The sequence below is a fragment of the Nicotiana tabacum genome, chromosome 15, assembly GCF_000715075.1.
Source record: "Nicotiana tabacum cultivar K326 chromosome 15, ASM71507v2, whole genome shotgun sequence".
In the NCBI taxonomy this organism is placed as follows: Eukaryota; Viridiplantae; Streptophyta; class Magnoliopsida; order Solanales; family Solanaceae; genus Nicotiana; species Nicotiana tabacum.
In genome coordinates, this window is record NC_134094.1 from 131,107,458 (window position 1) to 131,119,206 (window position 11,749).

Here is an 11,749-nt window from a genome sequence, read left to right on the forward strand (position 1 = left end):
TGAGAGAAAGCTTGATTAATTTTGGAACGTGCAAGTGTGTTGTTTTTTCTTTGAGTCATGTTAATATTACACAAGTGATGTCACTTGGATGATGCAAGCATATCTGATACATGGCATTCCCCATAAAGTGACTGATGCATTATTTGTACTGTTGCGTGTGTGCAGAGGAACAATTACAGCGACTTTATAGCTGTGGGTGGTTGACAGGTACAGTCAACAAAGGAACTGTTCCCTCTGTTGTTTCTTTGACTTTGAATATTGGAACATGCCCCAGTCTTGAGACTTGTTGTTTTTGAACACTTTGAGGTAGTGAAATAGGTTCCCCATATGGTTCTTATTATTAAGTTTGTTAGATCATCAAAACATAACAAAACACATAAACTTATCATAACCAATATTTGTCTTCAATGAATGGTCTTTTTGAACGTCTGCAACAACTTGACAATATTTCGAATTCGAGACAAATAGTCCAATTCTTTATAAGGGAATTCAAATTCTTGGGCAGTTTTCTCTACTTGCAGAGCTTCATAGATGAACAAAACATGCTAAATGTCACTCATAAAGTGCACACTCTGGTTCAAGATGCTTTAGTTCACTCTTCTGAATTACAACTAGCGGAGTACGTTGCTTTCTATGCCTCGGAGGTACAAAACAAGATTTTGTTTACTAAGATGGAAATTAGAGCCAAATACTCCTTTACTAAAATATCATCATTGCCAGTAATTTCAGCCATGAAGGATGGTATTGCTATTCCCAAATTTGTAATGGATTTCATGGATACTGTGGTGGAGATTCTTGTGATCTAGTCGATGATCCTTGCTCATTACTTCTTTATGTTCCAGAAACTAAGGAACATATTGATGATGTTTTAAAGGAATTGAAACTGCTGCGAACTTTTGTTTGGTTTGTTTCAGAGAGGTTCATAGAGCATCAAAGCCAACATCTTGATAATTTCTTCACTCATGTTTCAGCTGTGACCGGCCACGCATCAATGCTTGTTTGGTTATATTTTTCAAGCCATGACTACGAAAATCAAGATGTGGATGTTCTCCTCTGCTAATGAATATTGGGCGACAAATAGCAGAAAAGTGTGGTCAATTGCCTCTTTCAGTTGCTTTGGTGGCTGGTGTTCTAGCAGAAGTAGAGAAGAAAGAAGAATGTTTGGCACAAGTGGCTAATAATTTAGTTCCTCACATTCACAATGACTCAAGGGCCATAATAGAAAATAGTTATCAGATTTTACCCTATCATTTAAGGTCTTGCTTTCTTTACTTCGGAGCATTTTTAGAGGACAATGTGATTAACGTTTCGAAGTTAATACAATTGTGGATCTCAACTCCAATTTTTCTAAGGTGCCTTTTACTGATTATTCATTTTGTTTGACACCTCTGCTAAAGATTTAGTATTTTATTGATTCTATCTATTAGAGGTAAAAGTTCTTGAAAGAAATAGGTGTACTATAAATTAAAAAGATGAGTATTTTAGCAATAAACGACGGATAAACGCAAGAAACCTAGGTGTAGTTTCTATTAATATAAACAAGCTAAAAGGAAATTTCATCCTCATAAATATTCTTTGTCAAAACAAATGCAGATAATTGGTTGTCCAAATGATTTATAAAGCAAGGCTGAGGGGCTGGTAGCTAAAAGTTGGAACTTTGTTATTACGTGAGATTGAAATAATATTTATGTAACAAAAAAAAAACCAAAACCCCCAAAAAATCCGACAAAAACATACCGAACCCATCCAAACCGATATAGTTGGTTTGGTTTTGTTTTGATAAAAACCGAACCAACTCGGTCCATGTACACCCCTAAGTGCAAATGTCAAATTACATCTTCTGTGTAATTTGCAAGCTATTGCATAATAAGCAAGTTATTCAGCGCGTACCCAAAGAATAGCGGCTAAAATTTTCCCGGGAGTTTTGCAACATAAATAAACAATATCGCTTATGCAAAACTTTTGTACACCACTATTATTTGCAGGAGAACGGTGTCGAGATTGCTAGATAATTTGTAATATATATATATGAAGTGGATTGTCTCACATTGGAAGACAAATGAATTTGAAGGTTACTTTCAGTTTTAATTCAAGTTATAGTTTGAAAGAACATATATATTTATGACATAATAATATGACTATTAAGAATACTTTCCTTCAAATTCTATAAATTTAGGTCACAAGATAATCTTTGAAAGATTACCTATGGTTGTGGTGGAATGCTTACTAAGAGATTTTGGATTTGAGTTTTGAAATTAAAAAAATTCTGATAGAGAGTATTTTACATCTAATGGATCTCATACAAAACAAGTCTGAATTGGCTGATGCCTCAATGCAATTATGATGGTAGGTTATAATCTCATGTTTTAGTCGATTATTACATTTTAATTTACTGTACTTTAGTTGAGTTTGAGCTTTAATCGCTAGTGTTTTGCACTAATTGTGTCTTTTACGCCTTGTAGGAGTGATTCTGATCTATGTAGATGTTATCGAATGAATTCAAGTAATTTGTAGCTTTGAAGTATAATTAAAAGTCCAGGTAATTAAATCGGGATCGTATTCAGGGATCGACGGATGATAGTTATGAACGAACGAAGAATCGAGCAGGCATATTGTGTAGTGTCTAGTAAAATGCACATAACCTTTCGCTCGGAACTCTGTTTGGGCTCCACAATATATTGTTGGAAATCTAATTAAAAGGGCTACAACTTTCATGTTTTACGTTTTTCCCAATACCCAACTGCAAAGGGTGAAAATTGCACGTCAAGTGCGCGGCCGCGCACTGACCGCTCATATGGGGCAGAACAGTGTGAAAAGTGCATGGCCAAGTGCGCGGGCACACTTCCAGGTGCGCGGCCGCGCACGTCCAACTCCAGAAAAGTATCCTTTTTCGCGTAGGAGAAAGTATATTTGTTTGGGCCCGACCCTACTTGGTATATATACATGAAAAATGGTATTTTGAGGACTTTTAATATAATTTAGACCTAAGGAAGCTAAGGAGGAGAGGGAGAAGAAAGAGCACAAGGATTTCATAATTCATCCTCACTCAAGATAAGGGTTTGAATGTTTTATGTTTTTCTTTGACTTAAACTTAATTGTGATGAATTTCTCCATATCCATTGAGTAATTCTTCCTTAAGGATTGGTGGATTTGGTGTTTTGAGAATTGTTTATGGATATTAACTCTAGTTTTATGTATTGAATCGTTTTGTGTGTTTTTATTGTTGCATATATATTCACTTGTTTATGTAATTGAAAGAGGCATAATTTGTGATGTTCTGCATTATCTTATTGGTTGAATTCAATGATTCTTGTTAGTAATCAAAAAATGCTAGTTGAATTAATGCTTAGACCTAGTTAGGAGGATAATCGAAAGAGGTTCTGCTAAGGATCAATCCACTATGAATTCTTGCATATCTTCACCAAGCTTAACTTAGTTCATATCGTAAGGTTGAGACTTAATAGAGAGAAGAGTTTCTACTGAATGTTTGAACATAACAGGGTGAATTCGAGAGACTCACTTGAACCATAGAAGTGAAGTAACTAGAGTTAATTCCCAAACAAATATCTTACACCTATCCAATCAACCCCTATTTTCTTCCCTTGATATCTTCTTGCTTACTCTTGTTGCAATTGTCATGAGCCAATAGTTAGACTTTTAGTTAATGTTAGTTTTAATTCACACAAATCTAAATTGTTGATCATCTTGAATAACAATAAAAACTGTAAACTATGAAAACACTGTTTAACTTCAATCCCTGTGGATACGATATTTTCTATACTATATTCGACTAGCGAACATAATTTTGTGTTGTGTTTTTAGCTCATCAAATTTTGGCGCTGTTGTCGGGGATTGGCGATCAATAGTGTTTGAAATAGTTTGCAGTGCTAATTCAGGAATTATGTTTTAGTTTTTCTTTTCTCTTTTCTTTTCTATTTATTTTCTTTATTAGTTAACTTCTTTTCAAGATTTGTTTTGTAGTACCTAAAAAGTTGGAGAAGATATTGTAGATATTGAACTCTAAATATTGTGAAGATGGAGTACAACCAACCTAAGAAAATGGTTGAAGAGTTAACAACTGAATATTATCAGCGGTCTGCTATGTATTTTAAATGCGGTGGAAATCATCTATGGGTTGACTGTCATGCAGGTATGTATTCTTCTTATGGTTCGTATTTTGAACAGTCTCACTCTGTTTCTAGTCCGTACAGGTATGAGGATTCATATGGGCACAATCTTGACTCTGGTTGGGGTGAATACCCTTATTATAACTTGAATGGAAGTGAAGTGAGACAACCACCTCAAGGGGAGAATGATAGTTTGGAAGAGCTTGCGTATAAGTTCATAAATAAGCCGGTAGAGAGATTTACACAAGATGATGTAGCCATTAACAACCTAACAACGCAAGTGAGTCAATTGATAAGTACAATGTCAGGAAGCTCATTGCGTTGTGATGGTGAATATATGGAGGTGATTCCCACGTGAGAATGAGCCTACCCAAGAGGATGAGCATCCACAGAGAGAGCGTTTCATTGTTCAAGATGATTCTGATTCAACCGAGATGATAAAAAATAAGCATGTGGTTGAGTGTGAAGCAACAGAAGAAGAGTTCAAACCCCCATCCACCTTTTCACAGTTGCAGCCTTTAATATAAGAGAATGAGAAATAAATGGTCTTGGGCATACCAGAGGAATATTCACTTGACCTTGCTTCTTTGTTTTCTTATTCTAACCTTGATCATGTGAATTTTATTTTTGGGAATTTACAGGAAGATACATGGATTGATCCTATGAAAGAATGCAGAAACAAGTTAAGGATGATCATGAACGAGTAATTCACCACTCAATATGAGGACAAGAAAGAAAGAAAAGAGCGGGTCTTGCAGGTATCCTTAGAAGAATTGGGTTTAATGAGCTCCATAAGTAAATCCAAGGAGCGAAAATGAGGAATGAACTCAGAATTAGGGATGGAGTTCATAAGTTCTCGGAAAAGAAGAAAATTCAGGGAAGTTTCCTTTACCTTATGCTTTTTAATTGTGTGTCATGAGGACATGCCACAACTTAAAGTGTGGGATAGGGGATAATTGTATGTTGTATGTATAGGTATTAGTTTTTGTAGTTAAAAAAAACATAAAAAGCATTAAAATTTTTGATTTTTCCCGATGATGGATATCATTTGACGGGTTTCTTAAGGGAATTAAGTCGAAAGAAAAAGACAAAAAGATTTTCTTTTGTAGTTAGTGTATTAATTACCCCTTGATTTTTCTTTGTGCCGTAGTTCTTTTCCAAGGATTTTGTTTGAATCGGGTGTAGTTAGTTTTTATTTTTGTTAGGTGTAGGAAACCTTATGCTTTGATTTGAAATGGAAGCAATGTCTCTTGAATTTATTGTGCCTTGAGAATAGTAAGTGTTTTAGTTGTGACGCTTAGACTCAGTTTTTGACTCTTGCATAAGTACCTTAATTTGTATAAGTTTAACTTTTCTTAACTGTTTTAACTAGAGTGTCTTGATAAATCAATCATGAGTGAGTTATGTGCCATGTGTGTGTGAGGTTTGGTGTATTCTCTTCTTTGCATTTGATGTCTAGAACTTGCCCCGTGTGTCTACAAAGTGAAATGGTAGTTTTGTTCCGTCTAGGAAGTGATATAGGCATTTCTTTGTTGATCCAGTGATATGCTTTTACCACCAAATTGTTATGTAATCATAGTTAACCCCATTGAGCCTGTAATCCTATTTCTTTGGCAACCACATTACAAGTCTTACTCTTTTGTTTGAATTGATAATCTATTTGAACCATTTACCTCTCATGAGCACATAAAATTGTTATGAACTTTGTAAAGGTTGAAGTGTGGGGTAGTTGATTTGGTTTTTGAGTGGAACTAATGAAATAAGGAGAAATGTGTACCTTTTTTGAAAAGTAAGAGCCACTTGAATTGAACAAGAAAAGAAAAAAAAATAGTTGTATTATTGTGAACGAGATTCATTAATAAGTGGTAATTCTTGATGCAATTGTGCTTAAAGAATAGGGAGTTAATGCATGTTGATGTTAAGGTGGAGTATGGTTTGACATAAGTGTGGGGTTTGAACAATGAAATGTATGTATTAAAGTGCTTAGGGAGGTATAGTCACTCTTATATCTAAATATAACTTACCCGTCCCGCAGCCTACATTACAACCATTTAAAGTCATATTTGATCATTGGCTGAATGAACTCGATTAGTTGAGGAGTACACTACGAGAAAGCCTATGGTCCATCTTTTGTGGCATATGAATGTTGTTTCTGAGAGTTAGTGAATTCTTTCTATCTTGAGTTCCTAATTGTTCTTAATTTTTATTGTGTGTGGAACTACTCTATATTGTTGTGTGAGGGCACGTGATTCATGAAGGAAAGGTAATATCATTTACCTCTATGTTAGAGTAAGTGAGTGAGTTTTGAATAATGTGTGGTACTTGTGAGTCTAATATTGAGGCGAAGATGTTACACTATTGTCCTTAGTCTATTTTAAATATGCTTGGTGTGAAGAGTTAGGAGAGTTGCTTAGTAAGGTTGTATCTATATAAAGTGTGGTTTGATTGCTCGAGGACGAGAAATGATTTAAGTGTGGGGTGTTGATGATAAGCTATAATCTCATGTTTTAGTTGATTATTATATTCCAATTTACTGCACTTTAGTTGAGTTTGAGCTTTAATCGCTAGTGTTTTATACTAATTATGTATTTTACGCCTTGTAGGAGTGATTCTGATCTATGTAGATGTTATCGAATGAATTCAAGTGATTTTTAGCTTTGAAATATAAGTAAAAGCCCAAGTAATTAAGTCGGAATCGTGTTCGGGGATCGACAGATGATAGTTTTGAACGAAAGAAGAATCGAGCAGGCATATTGTGTAGTGTCTAGTAAAATGCACAAAACTTTTCGCTCGGAACTCTGTTTGGACTCCACAATATATTGTTGGAAATATAATTAAAAGGGCTACAACTTTCATGTTTTACATTTTTCCCAATTCCCAACAGCACAGGGTGAAATTTGCATGTCAAGTGTGCGGCCGCGCACTGACCGCTCGTATGGGGCAGAACATAGTGAAAAGTGCGTGGCCAAGTGCGCGGGCACACTTCCAGGTGCGCGGCCGCGCACGTCCAACTCCAAAAAAGTATCCTTTTTAACGTAGGAGAAAGTATATTTGTTTGGGCCCAACCCTACTTGGTATATATACATGGAAAATGGTATTTTGAGGATTTTAACATAATTTAGACCTAAGGAAGCTAAGGAAGAGAGGGAGAAGCAAGAGCACAAGGATTTCATCATTCATCCTCACTCAAGACAAGGGTTTGAATGTTTTATGTTTTTCTTTGACTTAAACTTAATTGTGATTAATTTCTCCATATCCATTGAGTAATTCTTCCTTAAGGATTGATGGATTTGGTGTTTTAAGAATTGTTTGTGGATATTAACTCTAGTTTTATGTATTGAATCGTTTTGGGTATTTTTATTGTTGCATATATATTCACTTGTTTATGTAATCGAAAGAGGCATAATTTGTGATGTTCTGCATTATCTTATTGGTTGAATTCAATGATTCTTGTTAGTAATCAAAAAATGCTAGTTGAATTAATGTTTAGAACTAGTTAGGAGGATGAATAAAAGAGGTTCTCCTAAGGATCAATCCACTACGAATTCTTGCATATCTTCACCAAGCTTAACTTAGTTCATATCGTAAGGTTGAGACTTAATCGAGAGAGGAGTTTCTACTGAAAGTTTGAACATAATAGGGTGAATTCGAGAGACTCACTTGAACCATAGAAGTGAAGTAACTAGAGTTAATTCCCAAACAAGTATCTTACACCTATCCAATCAACCCCTATTTTCTCCCCTTGATATCTTTTTGCTTACTCTTGTTGCAATTGTCATGAGCCAATAGTTAGACTTTTAGTTAATGTTAGTTTTAATTCACACAAATCTAAATTGTTGATTATCTTGAATAACAATAAAAGTTGTAAACTACGAAAATACTGTTTAACTCTAATCCCTGTGGATACGATATTTTCTATACTATATTCGACTAGCGAGCATAATTTTGTGTTGTGTTTTTAGCTCGTTAAATTTTTGAATACTTAATTAATAAAAAAAATATTATCTTGGAAAGAGGATAATGCTAAACCAATAAAGGGAATCGCCATATATCTGTAGTACTAGTAAGAGATAGCCCATGTTGTGCATGAGCCAAATAACACTATGTATAGGTTGTATGAATTAGTATGTATAAATTTTCTTCTTAATTTATTTACATTTGTAATATAAAATTTTACTTACAATGTCAAATTTTTAAGATAGTTATGGATAGTTTCTTAGATGATGCTATCTCTCGTTCAAAATAAGTGCTTCAAAATATTTGACACACCTATTAAGAGAATCATTTAATAGCATTATCCTTTATATCTTATAAATTACTTTTTGAATATTTTCATATTTTGTAGATCATTATTGGATCAAGGATAGATTTGAAAATATATTAATTAAAGCCTTCTTGATTTTTCAAAGCCATAATTACTTTTGCCAAATTAATTTAGCTAAACTAAAACGTATTTTCGATCATAGGGAAGTCCATAAAAACTACTATGTTACTGGTAAGACACCATATAGTGCCTCAAAAGCATATATATATATATATATATATATATATATATATATATATATATATATACACACACACACACACTATACTATATATAAATATGTTGAAGTTACATAAATTTTGCTTTATTATGAAGGAAAGAAATATTAGTTTTAATTAACCCAAAAACTATGACAAAACTATATTTGTATATAACTATATAATGTACTCCCTCTGTTTCAAAAAGATTGACACCTATTAGTCAATTTTAAAAAAATTGGCACATTTCAATATTACCTTAATAGGAAGCATTTATAGCCATACAAATGCTATAACAGGTTTCAGACTACAAGTTTCAATAGTTTTACGGTCGCACAATGCTATGGCTTATATAAGACTATATTTTTCAAAAGTCTTCATTTTTTTTATTAAAGGTTGTGCCAAGTCAAACCAAGACAATCTTTTTAAAATGGAGAGAGTATAGAAATATAATTTTATAACGTTATAATGTTTATTATTATATAATCTATATAGTTATAGTATTATATTTATCCTCCTAAGTAAGTGGTATAATTATCCTCCTAGATAAGTGGTACGATCATTCTTTTATAGTGATGGCTTATCCGATATCTAACTATAAACTGGAAAAGAATGAGCTACATAATAATTGAGCCGTTCACAAATTACTCAATCTTAAATTAGTGTGTTTGATATAACATCCATGATTATCCTAACATGTTGTTTATCCTCTTTAGAGCCTAATCACATATGGTCATTTGTGTTTGTCCACATGTCTAAAAATTCTCACTAAAAGGCTTAGTAATTCTTTATAACTATGCCTGTCTATCAATTTAATTTTTCATATTATTATTGTATCCTAGTTCATCCTCTTTTTACTCACAAACAATTGAAAGAGAATAATTCTGCTTTTGGAATAAATATATTGTACTAATCTGAAATATAATATTTGTATTCCATAGTGTTTTTTTTCCTTTGTCAAAAGTACCAAAAATGGTCAAAAAATACCTTTTTAATTAGTACCAATCATAAATATTCGTAAATAATTAAATGTCAAATTATAAAGTCATAAATTTAAACTATATAGGATCCTTCAATATTAAATTATTAATAACAATAAGTAAGTTAAATATAATTTAATATGGTTAAGTCCAAAATATTTTTCGTATAAACTTTACTAAAATTGGTTACTTCCATTATAGTTATTCTGCAGAAACTTGTTAGAAAAATTCAACTAATTTTTACAGTTTAGTTCTGGACACAAAAATTCAAACAAACTACCTATCATAATTTGTTAAAGAATGCACATACCAAAAACATTTGGGTAGAGTTAAAACTTCAATTAATTTTTAAAAAAATTGTCACACATAGATTCAAACAAATTGCATGTTAGGAACTACTAAAATTATACACACAAACGATTGAGTGATAGGGTGAAGGTGGGAACACGTGGGAACATGAGGGGTACAAAGTTAGGCAAGGAAGCTACCGGGGGAGAAATGGGTAATTTGGTCAAGGCACATAAAATTTTACTTGGCAGCTACAGTAATGCCCTTTCTTAGCCAATAACGTTGCTAGTTTTTTGTAAAATTACAGAAATACCCTGAGAATCAAGCATGACCGTCAGCTACCTACCTAGAGCCCGCTTGGATTGACTTATTTTAAGTGATTTTAAGTTATTTTGAGTAAAAAAAAAAGTTTTCAAGTAAAAATGGTATTTGAAAATTAGAGTTGTGTTTGGACGTGAATGTAATTTTGGGTTGTTTTTGAAGTTTTGTGAGTGATTTGAGTGAATTTTGAAAAACAACTTTTTGGAATTTTTCAAATTTTCGAAAAATTTCAAAATATATCTTCAAGTGAAAACTAGAAATTTTATGACCAAACGCCGATTTAGAAAAAAAGTGAAATTTTTTTCGAAAAAATATGAAAAGTTTCTTATGTCCAAGGCTCATAGTATAGGAATAGATTTTGTCTTTTCAAAGTTAAGATTAATTTACATTTAACTTGAATGGACAAAAAAATAAATTAAAAGCATAGCATATCTTGTTTGCAAGTGCATATATATGGTTAGAGGTTGAAACTAGAGCAAATTGTAAATCCAATTGCAGAGGAACCTCAGTTGATAAAAAAGACCGTTAGGTCCTCGGTTTGAGTCACGCTGGAGAGGAAGTATGAAAACACTATAAATCCTTCTAATTTGGGAGGGATTTAAAAAAAATAAAAACAAAAACAAAATAAATATGGAAAAGACAGGAGAATGGCTGGGGCCTTGGAATCAGAGTATATAAGCACAGGTCTAGGAATCAGCGACATGCATACCAAAAAACGAAGTCATTTTTTGCTATCTATTTGCATGCATATCCCTTCAATTATTTGATGGTAAATTTAACCCGTTCCTTCTAACAAAAAAGAAAAAGATAGCATATGTGTAAATACTTGTATAAATATATATTATTATAAAAAAGAAGAAGAAGATATAATATAACGGGATCTTTTTTAGACAATGTTTCACTTTACCCCTTAGCCTCTTAGGAGTTGATTAATATAATGTATTAGAAATAATAATATATGTATTAGATTTAATATTATTAATATCTTATTTTGAATTATTTTTCTATCTAAATATTAGTTATACATTCTATCCAGTACTATTTGTATACATAAGAAATCATGACGCAAGCGATATCATAATATTTAATACATGGATAAACATACATAAAGATATAAATACGTTTTCAAAACTTTTAATATACCAAATCAATCAATCGATTAAATAATCTTAGCATAACTAATGTTAACATAACTAATTCAAATATTATTAATCCCAACATTACTAATATTCCATATTCAATATTGTTTTTAATATACTCTACCAAACAACCCCTTAGCGTAAAAGAAATGATGCCTCCTCATCATTTGAATGAAAAGGGAATCCCTTTGAAAAGAACGTAATAGCGATAGAGGGGGCCGTTTGGCCATAAATTTTTTTCACTTTTTAAAAAAAAAAAATCATTTGTTTAAGTATTTGGCCATAAAATTTTTAATTCTTTAAAGATGATTTTCAGAATTTTTTAAAAATTTAAAAAATTCCAAAAAATTATTTTTCAAAATTTTCACGACTC